The sequence below is a fragment of the Dipodomys spectabilis genome, unplaced genomic scaffold, assembly GCF_019054845.1.
Source record: "Dipodomys spectabilis isolate Male_0828 unplaced genomic scaffold, ASM1905484v1 ptg000295l, whole genome shotgun sequence".
NCBI lineage: Eukaryota > Metazoa > Chordata > Mammalia > Rodentia > Heteromyidae > Dipodomys > Dipodomys spectabilis.
Genome location: NW_024870972.1, coordinates 4472222 through 4487278, shown reverse-complemented (window position 1 = coordinate 4487278; position 15057 = coordinate 4472222). Strand labels below are relative to the sequence as shown.

The 15057-nt window shown below is 42.0% G+C and overlaps 1 pseudogene; it reads left to right on the top strand.

Annotated features, from left to right (window-relative positions):
- Window positions 1-1417: 1417 nt before the first annotated feature.
- On the top strand, window positions 1418-2234 carry LOC122126972 (annotated as a pseudogene).
- The last annotated feature ends 12823 nt before the right edge of the window (window positions 2235-15057 follow it).

Genomic DNA, 15057 nt, shown 5'->3' with positions numbered 1-15057 from the left:
TTAGCATTCTACTTCAATGTATTTAGTATGAGCCTAGGAAGTTACATCCTTAGCAAATGCTCTCCCCTCATATTCTGCTTAATTACCAGTATTCAAACTCCTGGCATTACCAAAGTCTCCTCCCAGTTAGCATAGCAGTCTACCACTGGGAATTAATAGATATATTTTTATTAATCATAATCTATCCACACTCATCAAATGAGTAGTAGCCACATTCCACTATTCTGAATGTTTTTGCTCCCCCTTTGAGTTAATAAGCCTTATCATTAAAAACTATAGAATACTTATCAAATTAAGTCGAGTCATCATTCTTCCACCCAATCTTGTAACCTAAGTTATGTGTATTTTTTTGTTTTGTTTCTTTGATGTTGGTGCCCTGTATCTTGTATATACATTTCTCTAGCTTTGGGAGGTGAAGGGAAAAAAACCAAATGCTTAACTAGGGATACAGTTTGACCCATTTTAACAATGAAATCAAGACACTATGTTCAAAAACGAACTTTACAATTTAGGCAGGGAGTGGGGAGGAGGGATGGAAAGGAGTAGTTTTGGAGGTGGAAGGGTAGGGATGATAGGGGAAAAACAAAGGAGGAAGTAACAATGTTTGAGAAGAAATGAACTCATTACCTACCTTATGTAACTGTAATCCCTTTGTACAATATTTTTTACAATAAAAAACGTATTAAAAAAGATGAAAAGACCCTGAAATAAAACTACATACTTACAATCATCTGATATTCGACAGAACAGCGAAAGATGTAATGTGGAAAAAACATAGCATTGCAGGGTGCCTGTGGCTCATGCCTTTAATCTACTCAAAAGGCTGAGATCTGAGGATGGCTGTTGAAAGCCAGCAGGGCCAGGGAAGTCCATGAGACTCTTAGCTCCAATAAACCACAAGAAAATGGGAAGTGGAACTGTGGTTCAAATACTAGCCTGGAGATGAAATGCTCAGAGGTAGCTCCGAGGCCCAGAGTTCAAACCCCTCGACCGACACACACAGACACACACACACAAACACACACACACCACACACACACACACATCATAGCCTCTTCAACTATTGGTGTTGGGAAAACTGGACATCCATAGGCAGAAAACTAGAAGTGGATCTCTGCTTGCACTAACATCAACTCAAAATGGATTAACTACATTAAAATCAGCCAAACTACTATAAGACAGAAAAAGGGTGACAGTAGAACTTATAGGTACTGAGGTGCGAGCTGGGCAGCTGCACGCCGAGCACCGGTAGTTACGCTCCATATCCTGCAATCTCACACCGCGTGCCTCGACCCGGTAACCACTTACTCCAGTTGGCCCCTGCAAAGGGCGCCATGTATCGGGCGGCGTCCCACGTTCTGGGCAGCTCTGCTCGCCGCCCTGGCCCTGGTCCTCGAGCCGCTGGTGACGAGGTCCCATCTTGTGCTGCGAGCCCTGTGATGTGAACGCACTGGCCCAGCGCGCGCTTCTGCCTGCCGCACCCGCATGTGGGGAGATGGTGCACGAGCCAGGCTGTGACTGCTGCCTGACATGTGCTCTGCATGAGGGCCAGCCGTGCGGTGTCTACACCGAATGCTGCAGCGAGGGGCTCAACTGCCAACTGCTACCGGGCGAGCCGTGCCCACTGCAGGCGCTGCTGGATGGCTGCGGGTTCTGCGCCAATGCCAGCGTCCCAGCCGGCTGAGCGCCTACCTGCTGCTGGCGCTCTCCACCTCAGGAAATGCTAGTGAGTCGGAGGAGGACCGAGGCACGGGGAGCGTGGAGAGCCATGCCCCGTCCAGCACACATAGGGTGCCTGACTCCAAGTTCCATTCCATTCACGCAAAGCTGGACACCATCAAGAAAGGTCACGCGAAGGACAGCCAGCGCTACAAAGTTGACTGAGTCCGAGAGCACGGACACCCAGAGCTTCTCCTAGGTGTCCAAAGGGGAGACAGAATATGGTCCCTGCCTTAGAGAGATGGAAGACACACTGAATCACCTGAAGTTCCTCAATGTGCTGAGTCCCAGGGTTGTGCACATCCCCAACTGCGACAAGAAAAGATTTTATAAGAAGAAGCAGTGTAGCTCTTCCAAAGACAGAAAGCGGGGCTTCTGCTGGTGCATGGACAAGTATGGTCAGCCCCTCCCAGGCATCGACAGCAAGGGCACAGACGGCGTGCACTGCCTCGGCCTGCAGATCCAGTAAACCCCACTGCATCAGTTAAATTGGAGCTCCAATATGCCTTACTTTGCACAAAAGACTGCCACGGACAGAACAGCACCTGCCTACAGCATCAACTTTTATTTCTTTTTGTAATGACCTGGTTTTTTAAGACAACCGAAGTTTAGAGAGATTTTTGAAATGTCTATTGTTCCTTTAAATGGTAAACTTGAGCATCTTTCCACTTTTCAGTAGTCAGAAAATTAATTTTTCTGTTGCTTTCTGTAAAAATAACTGATACTCCTGCCAAAAGCAGCGGATTTGATCCCCTTCTAGAATCCTCTCCACATCTGCCCATTGGAACAGCTGACCTTCTGCCTCCTTTACTTCAGTGGCTATTGTAGAAGACACCTTCTTGTTGCCCTCTGCCCTGCTCAGGCCTCATGGAGAACAGGAAAGTCAGAAACTCCAGTCACCTGAACATCTCTACCATACATGAGACCCCTGGCCCTCCTGGTATTATCTTTGATTCCAAGGCATGGACCCCTGGGCCACAAAACTTCTTCATTAGCTGCAAGAGACTTGATCTGCTTGGAAAATACTGGAGAGATTGATGTGGAATATAACTGACAAAGAAAGTTCTATAAAACTGACCAAAAAATGTTGGGAGCTGACAGTAAAACTCCAAGGTCATCTTGACCCTTGTGCTCACTTGAAGGCACGTACAAGGAACTGGCTTTCATGAATAACACCAGGTGTCCGGGTTTGCCTTGCTATGTCTGTAGAATTTGTTTTACTTTCTATCTGTTGACCTTGTCTTGTTTCTTTCTGCACCCTTGTTTTATTAAAATTTTCCTTGCTTTTCTGCATGACCTTAGGTTACCTCTTGACTTCTAATAGTATAAATAAGGAGAGTTAAAAATAAACGGAGCTGCAGTCTTGAGCTACAGACCTCCCGACCCCATACTTTGTTTTATGTCTTTATTTTTCCGTCCTCGCCCCCTAAATCAGGAGTCCCTTTCATTGCCGGTTGGTTCCGGCAAGTGGCGCCCGAACAGGGACCCTGAAAACCTGGGATCAAGGCAGAGGACCCCGCTAAGGTAAGAGGACGCGTCCGGAAAAAGAGCGGGTGATAGTATAGTCGGGAGTAAGAAATTATGAGGCAAGGAAACAGCCGCACGTTATACGTGCAGGCTCTCTAGGGTATACTTCAAGCTCAAGGAGTGAAAGTTAAACAGAGTCAGTTAGAATGTTTCTTTCACTTTGTTGAGGAAGTATACCCCTGGTTCCTGGAGGAAGGAACCATTAGTTTTAAAACTTAAAAAAAAAACTTTTTTTTTGGAAAAAAGGATTCAGGGACACCATGATGCAAAAGGCCTGTAAGTTAAAACATTGCTGCTTTGTAATTGTCTGGTATCTGTGTAGCCTGCAGGTTCTGTATTGGGGTTGGCAAGAGTCTTGGCGGACGCGCTAAAAGACAGCCAACGGGGCCGGTGGGAGACGTCCCCCTGATCCCCATCAGGGTAAACTATCCACTAGTGCAGACATTTGGGCCCGTCTGTAGTCCGGCACCTTCTGTCTGACAGCCTACAACGCGCATGCTGTAAATGGTTTTTTTCTCAATGTTTGTGTATGTATTTTGGAATTCTTGGAATGTTTCTTCTCTCAGTTTCATCCTGATGCGAGAGCCCGGAGGAAACTGGCTAACACCCCCTCAATATCTGTTTCTCTCTAGCTCCTTCCTTTTTACTTACACTTTAAACTGACTCCCTTTCTACCCTTCACTGCCACCTCCTCCACCCTCTCTGGATCCAGAAGTAGGGGAGTGATGGCTGGTAAAAAACCTGGAGGGTCTAACAATAACTTAAAAGGGCCGGCAGGGAGAACTCGCAGCCAGATAAAACTGCCACTGACCACCTGCAAGTGACACCAACAAGATCTTAGCCTCGGGCCTTGGCCCAGGGGGTCTGAGTATGGGGGAGAACCTGTCAGTCTGAGGGGACGGCCGCTAGGGACTTCTTTCCCTTGCCCCAAGATGACTGGAAATTCTCCTCCACGTTGGAAGGCCCCTGGGTCAACGTTTGCAGGAATCTAAAAGAAAAATCCTCCGGAGGTGAGTAGAGGGGGTCCGAGTCCCATGGTAAATGTGTTTGATTCCCACTTGTGAATGGTGGTGAGATGTTGCCTCATTCACTGAGACCTGATTTTGTCTTTGTGGCCACTTGTTTGTCTTGTTTACTTTAGTGTGTTTGTTTGCTCTATGTTTTCTGAGGTAAGGAAGTTCTGGGTGAGCATGACAGGCTCACTCAGCAGACTTTGGATTCAGCTTGCTGAGTGAAAACAGCACAGAGTTCTGGTAGAGATAAAGATAAACTGGGGCCCATTAGTCCCAACAGCCTTTGGTTGTTGTCTTGTCTAGTTCTGTTTTAGAATTGGTACCAGTTTTAAATGTACAATATACAGATGACATCTTTGCCAACTGGGCACTTAGTTTATACAAATTCTACTCCATTCTTTAGGATACCCCATTGCATTAATCCTTCACAAGTAGTAAAATCTACAGGAGAGCCTCATCCAAATAGGTGTAGGCATGTGCAGCCATTTGTTACCAATATTTCTGGAACTAATTCTCAATTAATGGACTGGTCTGGAGCTAATCTTACTAATAAGTACAATCTTGGACTGTGGTGGATGAATGAGCATCCTCAACATCATGTTTGGATGCTGGTAGCTACACTCAACAAAATAACCTGGCCCAATTCATCCCTTTTAAAAAAATATTATAAATTGTGTATTACCACCTCATGTCATTATGTATGGACCATTTAATATCTGTGTAGGAGCTAATTATTTTAATGTTACCGGTTCTAATTGTACTTTTATTAATTGCTTGTATATCAGCATAACTAAATCCATACTTATTGTTAGACAACCATCTTTTGTTATGCTTCCTGTAAATATTTCTGAAACTTGGTATAAAGATTTTGGTATTCAGGTGTTAAAACAATTGAAAGAACTAATGCACTCTTCAATTTGTTGGGCTACTTGTAGCTGATGTTTTGGCCTTTATTTCCTTAGCTGCCTCTGCAGCGGCAGCTGCAGTGACACTAACACAAAATGTACAAACTGCCCATTATCTTAATCAGGTTGCTCATATTACTACACAAGCCCTACCTCTGGACTCTAAATTGGCAACAACTACTAAAAAACTGTTTAAACAATTTCAACGCTATATCCCTTCCCTGACTTATGTTAAAGGATTGCTAATGACATTGCTTGGCTTGGGAATGCTTTTGTTGATGGTTTTCTATGCCTTCCTTGTATTATACGTACACTGCAAAACTCTCTTATGAGTTTAGCCAGCCAGCTACATAAGATCAAGCTCCAAATAAATAAATTCCCCCCGAGAGGAACTGCAGCCAGAGACGGGTAAGAGGGGGTGCCAGTCTGACCAACCTAAGACAGGGCCTTCAGCTTTGCTCTAAAGAAGTTCCCAAAGACGGGAAAGGCAGACAAGGTGATCCACCCAACCTAAGACAGGCGGGTTCGCATCTTCAAAAAAGAGACGGGGGAGTTGTTGGGAACTGACAGTAAAACTCCAAGGTCATCTTGACCCTTGTGCTCACTTGAAGGCATGTACAAGGAACTGGCTTTCATGAATAACACCAGGTGTCCGGGTTTGCCTTGCTATGTCTGTAGAATTTGTTTTACTTTCTATCTGTTGACCTTGTCTTGTTTCTTTCTGCACCCTTGTTTTTATTAAAATTTTCCTTGCTTTTCTGCACTATGGTGACCTTAGGTTACCTCTTAACTTCTAATAGTATAAATAAGGAGGGTTAAAAATAAACGGAGCTGCAGTCTTTTGCTGCAGACCTCCCGACCCCCTACTTTGTCTTATGTCTTTATTTTTCCGTCCTCGCCCCCTAAATCAGGAGTCCCTTTCGTTGCCGGCTGGTTCCAGCAAAAAAAGTTCTAGCACATTCTGGGAAACTTGTAAATGCAGACCTTCCTGACCTCCCTCCATTAGGCAGCTTTTCAAGGATGGAGCCCCGTGAAAGGCCCAGAGTGGCCTTGGCTGTGGTCCAGCAGGGCATGGGGGAGGCTGGGAGTGTACCCCACAACTCACAGGCCTCACCAGTAATGGAGTAATCGCTCTGGAGAAAACAACAACAGCAACTAAATGTTTTCTAATTTAACTCCTAGTTTGGGGTTGAGGATAATAAACTATTTAAAGGCAAAAGTTTATTTTCACCCCTCATCTTTACTCTTGACCTAACAAAACAATGGTGTTTAATGTTATCTAAACAGGAAAGATGAACTGCTTGTTGAGAGAGCCTCATAGGGACACTGGGAACACGTAGAGAATAACGTGTTTGTTGAAGTTGGAGTCCAACTTATACTTTATAATTCACACATATATGCAGAGAGAGATATGTTCTCAATGGTTAACATTGTAAACAGCATAGCCCAACTATAATAGGATCCATACTAGATAATCCTAGATAGTGTTAGATACTAGAATGTGCAACTATGGCCGTGACCAGGAGAGGACACTCAGTCCAGGCTGGGCTTTTCTCTCCCCAAGGCCAAACCCATGGCAGTGTTGAGTGTGTGGCGACTGTCCTGCCCTACAATGCAGAGAGCTCTCCTTAAGAACAAAAAGAGGCCTCAAGACAGTCTGCCTACATATTACGAGCTGTCCTTTATTTTTTAAAAATTTTTTTGTGGGAAAGTAGTTTTGAAAAGTTTTGTCTTACGATGTATTTATAAAAGTAAATAACGTTTTTACCATTAAAATAACAATTAATAAAAAGAACTTATAGGTACTGGCATGAACTTCCTGAATAGAATCCCAGGGGCATAACAGATAGGAAAGAGACCCAACAAATGGGACTACATCAAAGGAAAAAACCTACACAGGCTAGAGACACAGCCACTGAACTAAAGAGACAGCAAACAAATTGGGAAAAGATATTTACCTGCAATACATCAGACAAAGGGCTAATTTTCAATGTATACCTGGATCTCAAGAAACTACTGCTCCCAAAACTAATAAACCAATCACCAAATGGGCAGAGGAGCTAAGGAGAGACTTCTCATAAGAAGAGGTAAGAATGGCAAAGAAACATATCAGGAAAGATTCATCATCCTTGGCCATAAAGAAAATATAAATCAAAGTAATCCTGAGATACCATCTTATCCAAATATCTTGAATTAGACAACAAATGTTGGTGGGGAAGTGGAGAAATTAGAAATTGGAAGAACATTTGCACAACCATGTTCCTTGCTGCTCAATTCACAGTGACAAGAAATGTACACAACCCAGATGCCCCACAATAAATGAATGGAACCAATAATTATGCCATCTATATACAATGAAATTTTACAGAGCCATTAGAAAAGATAAAATAATGTCATTTGCAGGGAAATGGATGACACTAGAATAAATCATCTTAAGAAAGTTAAGCCAACATCAAATTGACAAATGGTACCTGTTCCCCTGATATGTGGAAGAAAGGTTTAAAACACAATGGGATATGACATACTGTACAGGACTCTAGGCATCATTTACAATAAGAACAGAAGGGGAAGCATTTGGCGAAAATCACAAAGTTGTAATACCCAAGCATCTTTTCTATATTATATATATATATGTATATATATATATATATATATATATATATATATAATTGAATTGCAATAATAAACAAAGGAACTTTTCTTAATTTGTCTTTTCATTTTCTGATGAGTCTGTATTCTTCACCTAATATACAGGGAAGATGGGGGAAGGGCACAGAATTAGTGGGAAGTGGGTGAAAAAATGCAGCAGCAGAGCCCTCTGGCTATACTGGACATTGATGAAAGTGAACCATGCAAGTCGGGTGTCAAGATGGGAGGGAGGGTATGGAAGAGAATGTGGGAACAGATGAGATTGTGTAAAAGGAAGGAAATATACTAGTTACCTGACATACAGAAAGGTAACCCTGCTCTATATCACCGCCAAAACAATTTTTTTTAAAAAGAAGAGTGTTCCCAAATGAGAATATATGAGAATAGGAAAATACAGAGCAGATAATTCTTTTTTTATGTCCTTGGTACCTGATAGTTTCAATCAATAGCTATTGTCCTACCAACTGAAACCTAAAAGTCCTTACAATATTCAAATTTTTCATTGATTTCTTCATATTTTCTATTTACTTTTTGGAGTGTGTGTGTGTGTGTGTGTGTGTGTGTGTGTGTGTGTGTGTGTGTGTGTGTGTGTGTAAGAAATGGAGTTTGATCGCAGGATCTAGGTGCTATCCCTGAGCTTCTTTTTTGCTCGAGTACACTCTACCACTTGAGCCAAAGCTTCACTTCTGGATTTTCTTGAACACTTTATGGGAGATAAAAGATTCACAAAGACGTTTTTGCACCGCTAGATTCAAATCATCATCTTCAGATCTCAGCCTCTGGAGTAGGTATATTATAGGCATGAGTCAAGGCTTCTGGCTTATGAATTGTTGTCCCTTTTTAAAAAAGTTGCTGCCAGTGGCTCATGCCTGTAATCGTAGCACCACAGGAGGCTGAGATCTGATAATTGAGGTTTAAAGACAATCTGGGTAAGAAAGTCTGTGAGACTATTTTCTCATAAACTGGTTAGCAAGAAACCAGAAGGGGCACTGGCTCAACTGGTAGAGTGATAGCCTTGAGCACAAAAGAACAGGGATAGCCCCCAGGCCCTGAGCTCAAGCCCCACATATAAAAAATATAAAAAAATTGCAATCACTTTTAATCTCAACATCCTCAATTGGTGGTGTATTTAAAGTTAATTTGCATCTCACTTCATATGTATTTGAGGGGGAACTAAACATATAACATTTTTTTTTAATGAGCAGCTGGGTTCAGGTGGCTCATGCCTGCAATCCTAATTTTTCAGGAGGCTGAGAAATGAATATGGTGGTTTAAAGACAACCTGGGCAGAAAAGTTCCCATGAGACTGCTATTTCTAATTAACCACTAGAAAACAAGAAATGACACTGTGGTTTAAACTGGTATGGTAGAGTACTAGCCTTGAGCAAAGGAGTTCTGGGACAATACCCATACTCTGTGTTCAAGTCCCATGTCTGAAGGAAAAATAGAAATCAGGGCTGGAAGTTGGCTGAGTGCTAGAGTGCTTGCCTTGCATGTTGAACCTTTGGGTTCAATTCCTCAGTACCACATAAGCAGAAAATGCCAGAAGTGGCACTGTTGCTCAAGTGGTAGAGTGCTAGCCTTGAGGTGAAGTGCTAAGAGACAGTGCCCAGGCCAGAGTTTAAGATCCATGATGGATAAAAAACAAACAAAAATAGTTCAAACATTTAAATGATGTACACAATAGACTATACACTAAAGATGAAAGATTAAATTAATGAATTAATAATTAAAGTGATCAACATTGTTTCGATTTTGTAAGTGGTGAATATAGCAGAAAAAGAAATAAGATAAGAAATAATGATTCATTTCTAACCACTCATATTGTTGTAAACTCATTTACTACTTTTAAACTAAAGGGCCACATAAGTATCATTTTACAAAAAAACAAAAGTTGTACATATATTTCAGCCTGAATTCCACATTTTATAATTTTCCTTTTATTAAACAATGAGTATCTTTTCATATAAAATACCGGTAATCCCTTTATTTAATACTTATCATTCTAGTATTTGATTATATCTTAATTCCTTCCTTACGTATTTTCTTCATATCCTTTCCTCCTTTCTATACTAGCAGTTAAATTAAGGGCTTCATGCACTTAAGGTAGGTCCTCTAAAAGGTGAGCCACATGCCTGCTCTTTTTGCTTAAGTCACTTTTGTTTTTGTTGGTCATGTGGCTTGAACTCTGGGCCTGGAGACTGTCCTTGCACTCTTCAGCTCAAGGCAAGTGCTCTACTGTTTGAGCCACAGTGCCACTTCTGATTTTCTGGTGGTTTAATGGACATAAGAGTCTCACAGACTTTCCTGCCTAGACTGGCTTTGAACTGTGATCTTCAGATCTCAACCTCCTGAGTAGCTAAGATTACAGGCTTGAGCCACCTGCACCCAGCTCTGCTTTAGCCTTATTTTGGGGGGGGGAGGGGCTGAATTCTGGGCCTGGCCACTGTCCCTCAGCTCTTCAGCTCAAGGCTAGTACTCTACCACTTGAGCCACAGTTGCACTTCTGGCTTTTTTTTTCTGCTTATGTGGTGCTGAGGAATGGAACACAGGGCTACATGCATGCAAGGCAAGCACTCTACCACTGAGCCACCTTCCCAGCCCTACTTTATCCATTTTTATGGCAGCGTTTTCTGTTTATGACCAGGCCAGCATGGTCCACAATCCTTCTTTTTACCTTTTCTGAGTAGATGAAATATAAAGCACAATGCATTGGGTTCAGATATTGATTGAGATCCAATATTGTGAATGTTTCCCTGAGCTAGCCTCAAATCATAATCCTCTCTGTATCAGTCAAGACCTAATAGCTAGCATTATAACTATGAGCCATGCATGGGAAAACTAAAACATATGAACAAAGTTTTAATAATTTTAAATGTTGAATTTGAGGACAATGAGTGCTTTTAATTGCCTAGTTTCAAATTTCACCAAAAAACACAAATATTAACTTTTTATTTCCTAGATTAAATAAGCAGATAAACTTTAAAAAGCAGTTAACTATTTAAAGAAAAAAGTTAGGCCTGGAAAGGTGGCTCAGTGGTAGAGCACTTGTCTTGCATGCCTGAGGCCCTGGGTTCGATTCCTCAGCACCACATAAGCAAAAAGAAAAAAGCCAGAAGTGGTGCTGTGGCTCAAGTGGTAGAGTGCTAGCCTTGAGCTGAAGAGCTGAGAGACAGTGCCCAGGCCCAGAGTTCAGGCCCCAGGACTGGACCCCCCACCCCCCCAAAAAAAAGCTAAACAGTAATCATCCTTACCACTGTAACTTTGGACTTAACACCTTGTCAAACATTGTTTACATCATAATTGGTTTTTATGGGCAGTATATCCCATAAACGGATCATGCCAGCCCCAATGTCAATGGCCAAACTGCCTATATGCACAGGAGTGAAAGCCAGGCTGTACGCCATCACACCATCCATGCTTTTATATCTGACTTGCTTTGGAAACAGGATTATTCTTCCATTCTACTTTCTACAAAGTTGCACGATTAGCAAGCATGATTTAGAATGAGAATGGCCTCATACTTCATGTTCCACGTAGGAGTCTTGTTTTCTGTATATCACTCCCATAAATCTACATACTGGACTTGGCTTTATTGTTTCAATGTTGTCTTATTTGTAGTCTTCTATATTGTATTGAACCCTTATACTTAAACTCAGAACTTCTCTTTCTCCTATTATTGCTCTTGTTTCCCTTACTGTTAGCACATGTACACTTGGGAAATAATGAACAGCACGTACACTCACAAAAAGAATGTTCTGAGAACCTTCTTCCCATTTAAAATTCGCCTTAATTTACAGAGAACTTACAAAGTTTGAGCTCAATGTACTCATGTATAATGTATTTATAAGCAATATAAATTTCATATTTTCTCTTTACTAAGTTGTCTCTGAAACACGTGTTACCTCAGGTCCAAAGGTGTCCTAGTGTTATTTCAGTGAAGCCAGAAAACATTCATTATACCTCAAGCAGCACCATCGATTGTTACTGGAAGTAACTGTTACTGGATGTGGAAACTGACCCCAGGAGAGAAATGGAACATAGAGGAATAACAAAGTTCAAGTTACCTTGTGCTTTCCTTTTTACTGTACAGGAAAAGTATCCCAAGGCTTGAAGGAGACTCTATCCCTGGCTTTTCTGAGTGTGTTCTTGACTCATATACAATTTTTCTGTAAACTTCTAGTTGAGAGTATTACAAAAGGAAATAATGTACCATTTGAAGACCAGCATATACCAAAAGGAAATAATGTTGTTTTAAAAGTGTTCTGCAAAGGAACAAAAACATGGAGGTTTTAAAGTGTCTTATGGATGGATATTTCACCCCTGAGATGATTCTCTTGATGCAGGAATCAGTTATCAAATCCTTTGGTCTGATCCTACGTTCTCCAGAGCAGTAAGGATTCAAAACAGCAGGATCCAGTGAGTATGATCAACAAAAGGAGCCTCTTCTCTGACCAGTACACCTTTAAGGAGGGTCCCAAAGAAATATCTGGGATTTTTGTTTGCTTGTTTGTTTAGTTTGTGCTGGTTCTGGGGCTTGAACCCAGAGGCTGGATCCTGTCCCTGAACAGTTGTCTTTCCTGCCCACTTGCCCCCAAAGCTAGTACTCTACTGCTTGAGCCAAAACTCCACTTCTGGTTTTTTGGTGTTCAATTTGCGATAAGAGTTTGACAGACTCTTCTGCCTGGTTTGGCTTTGAGTTAAGATAGTAAGAAAGCTAAGTGACATCAATTGCATAGACTTCTCTTTTGAAACAAGAAATATTAGATGAAATTTATTGTAAAGCTAATATTTGACAATTTTCAAAGGAAGAGAATATGTCTAGCAAAGAAGCCATAACTTAAATAACTCAGCAAAAGTAGGTGCACTGAATCATTTTGAAATTATTTTTTCTGCTTGAGAAGATTATTTATCTTGTCCTTCCTTTTGGGGAAACTTAAGGTAATATTTGCACTTTTTGTTGGTTGTGGGGCTTGAACTCTGATCCTGGGCGCACTCCCTCAGCTCTGCAGCTAAAGTTGAGTGCTCTACCGCTTAAGCTACAGCACCACTTCCGGGTTTCTGGTGGTTAATTGAAGATAAGGGTCTCATGAACATTCCTGACCAGGCTGGCTTTGAACCACAATCCTTTGGTCTCAACCTTCTGATTAGCTAGGATTACAGGCATGAACCACCAGCACCCACCTCCTATTTGCGCTATGTGCACTGAATGACACTATGTAGACAAATAAAGGAAATTTGAATCAAATGATGGCATTGCAGCTTTTCAGAAAATTTGAGGTAGCAATAAATATGTCCTCCTTTCCATGTTGTTTCATTAATGACTCTTGAGCTATGGGACCCTTACATTAGCATCCTCTGCCATCTGTGTAGGTGTATTTAGTATCAGGAAATGTTCATAGAGAAATATAGAAAGACAAATTTTTAGAAAGCAAAGAAGATAAGGTATGAAAGAACAGCACAGAAGGAGATACATTTATTACACAGAAATTAAGAAGTAGCCTAAGAGATTTAGAATGCTAAAGGCAATGAGGAATAAGACTAGTTGATAACTCTTTGTTCAATAACCAAAAATGGTTCTCTAAAACAATTTCTGTCATATGCTCACAGAATTGTCAAAAACTTACCTGAAGGCTGCTTCCTCTCTGCCTAGCCATTCTCCAGAATTCTCTCTGTATAAATCCCTTGTTTCTTCACAACTGTCCTGTGAGGAGAATGAGGTCCAGTGGTTGAGGCCCTACCAAGAGCTTCACTTGTGGTCAAGAATCGGCTGCTGTGGACTGAGTTTGGGATAATCCATCTAACCCAAGGACTGAGCATGGTGCCACATGTCTACCATTCCAACTAGAGAGGACCAGGCCTGGTGGAGCATATCTTTCAGAGGAGGACTGCGATCCAGCCCAGCCTGAGCATATATTTAGTTTCTATCTCAGAAATGCTCAAGACAGAAATGTGGCTCATCAGAGCCTGGAAAGGAAACAAGCAGGGGGGTTATGGTTCCCCCAGAGGGATGTTTGACCCTGGTTGATTTGGTGTTGGGGTGGCCACTCACCTGTGCTGCTGAGAGAATCTATTGGCAGCTTCTCCAAGTGGGGCAGCAGCGATGGCAGCACACATTGAGGACACATGGGCCCAGAGCAGATGACTTGGGGCAGAGACCAGGTCGGGGATTTAGGCCTGCTGGCAGCACGCCATTGCCTGAGGTTTGAAACCTGGCATGACATGAAGGGAGGGAAGGGGCCGGGTGAGAGTGGGAGCATCTATTTCCTACTACACTCCAAAGTCACCTTGAGTCTCTTCCTCCCTAGTCACCAACCTCTACCCTCCTCTACTCTTGGTAGTTTTGTAAACTAACAGAGGGAATCACAGTGGTACCTGGCAGCATGGAATGTGGGCATGGCCAGCATTCTTGTATCCCATTGGTCAGAAAGAACCATGAAAGAATGGGGGTGTGGCCAGAATCCTGTGAAGCAAGCAAAATGGGTGAGTGTCAACAGGCCATCCTGGGGCAATTTGAGCTGCCAGGATGTTTCCAGGACTTGAGAACGAGCCCCAGGAGTTAACAAAATAAAAACAGATTGACATGCAGATGGCAGTATGCTAATAAATACATATCTTTATAGAGTGCCAGATATGTCTATACATTATTCAGTTATTTAGACTATATTCCTACCAATTCTTGAGTATTCATTATGCATCCATGTAATTAATGTTATTGTTTTAATCCTTAAACTATTAATGAAAGCACAGTGTCCTGAAATTATTGTGTTCCTCTAAGTAATAATATTCTTTTAATGCTTCATGAATATTAAATAAAATCAACCAGCCTTCTGAAATGATGCTGTTTAATTTTTTAGGACCATCATGCACCATGAACTCATTCAACTGTGACATTGAAAAAATTCTAGTGTTATTCCTTTGGATGGGAACCAGTTTCTTATTATCTCCTGCTATTTGTTGGTGTCAGGACGGGGATTCGAAATGAGGGCCTATGTTGCCACATGGGCCTATGGCTTCCCTGCTAGTCTGCCAGCTTTCAGCAATGCAAGGTGAAGTACCCTTTGAAACAGTGTCATTCAGACTCAGAAAGGTCACTGCAAAGGAAGAAAACATAAAAGGCCACATTTTTTTCTGTGCATTGTTTTCCCTGAAAGACCTGGGGTCTAGGATCACAGGAGCACCCACGTGTCCAATGGCTTCACCCCATCCTACGGTGATGGAAGCTGAGGCGGACTTGCCATGAC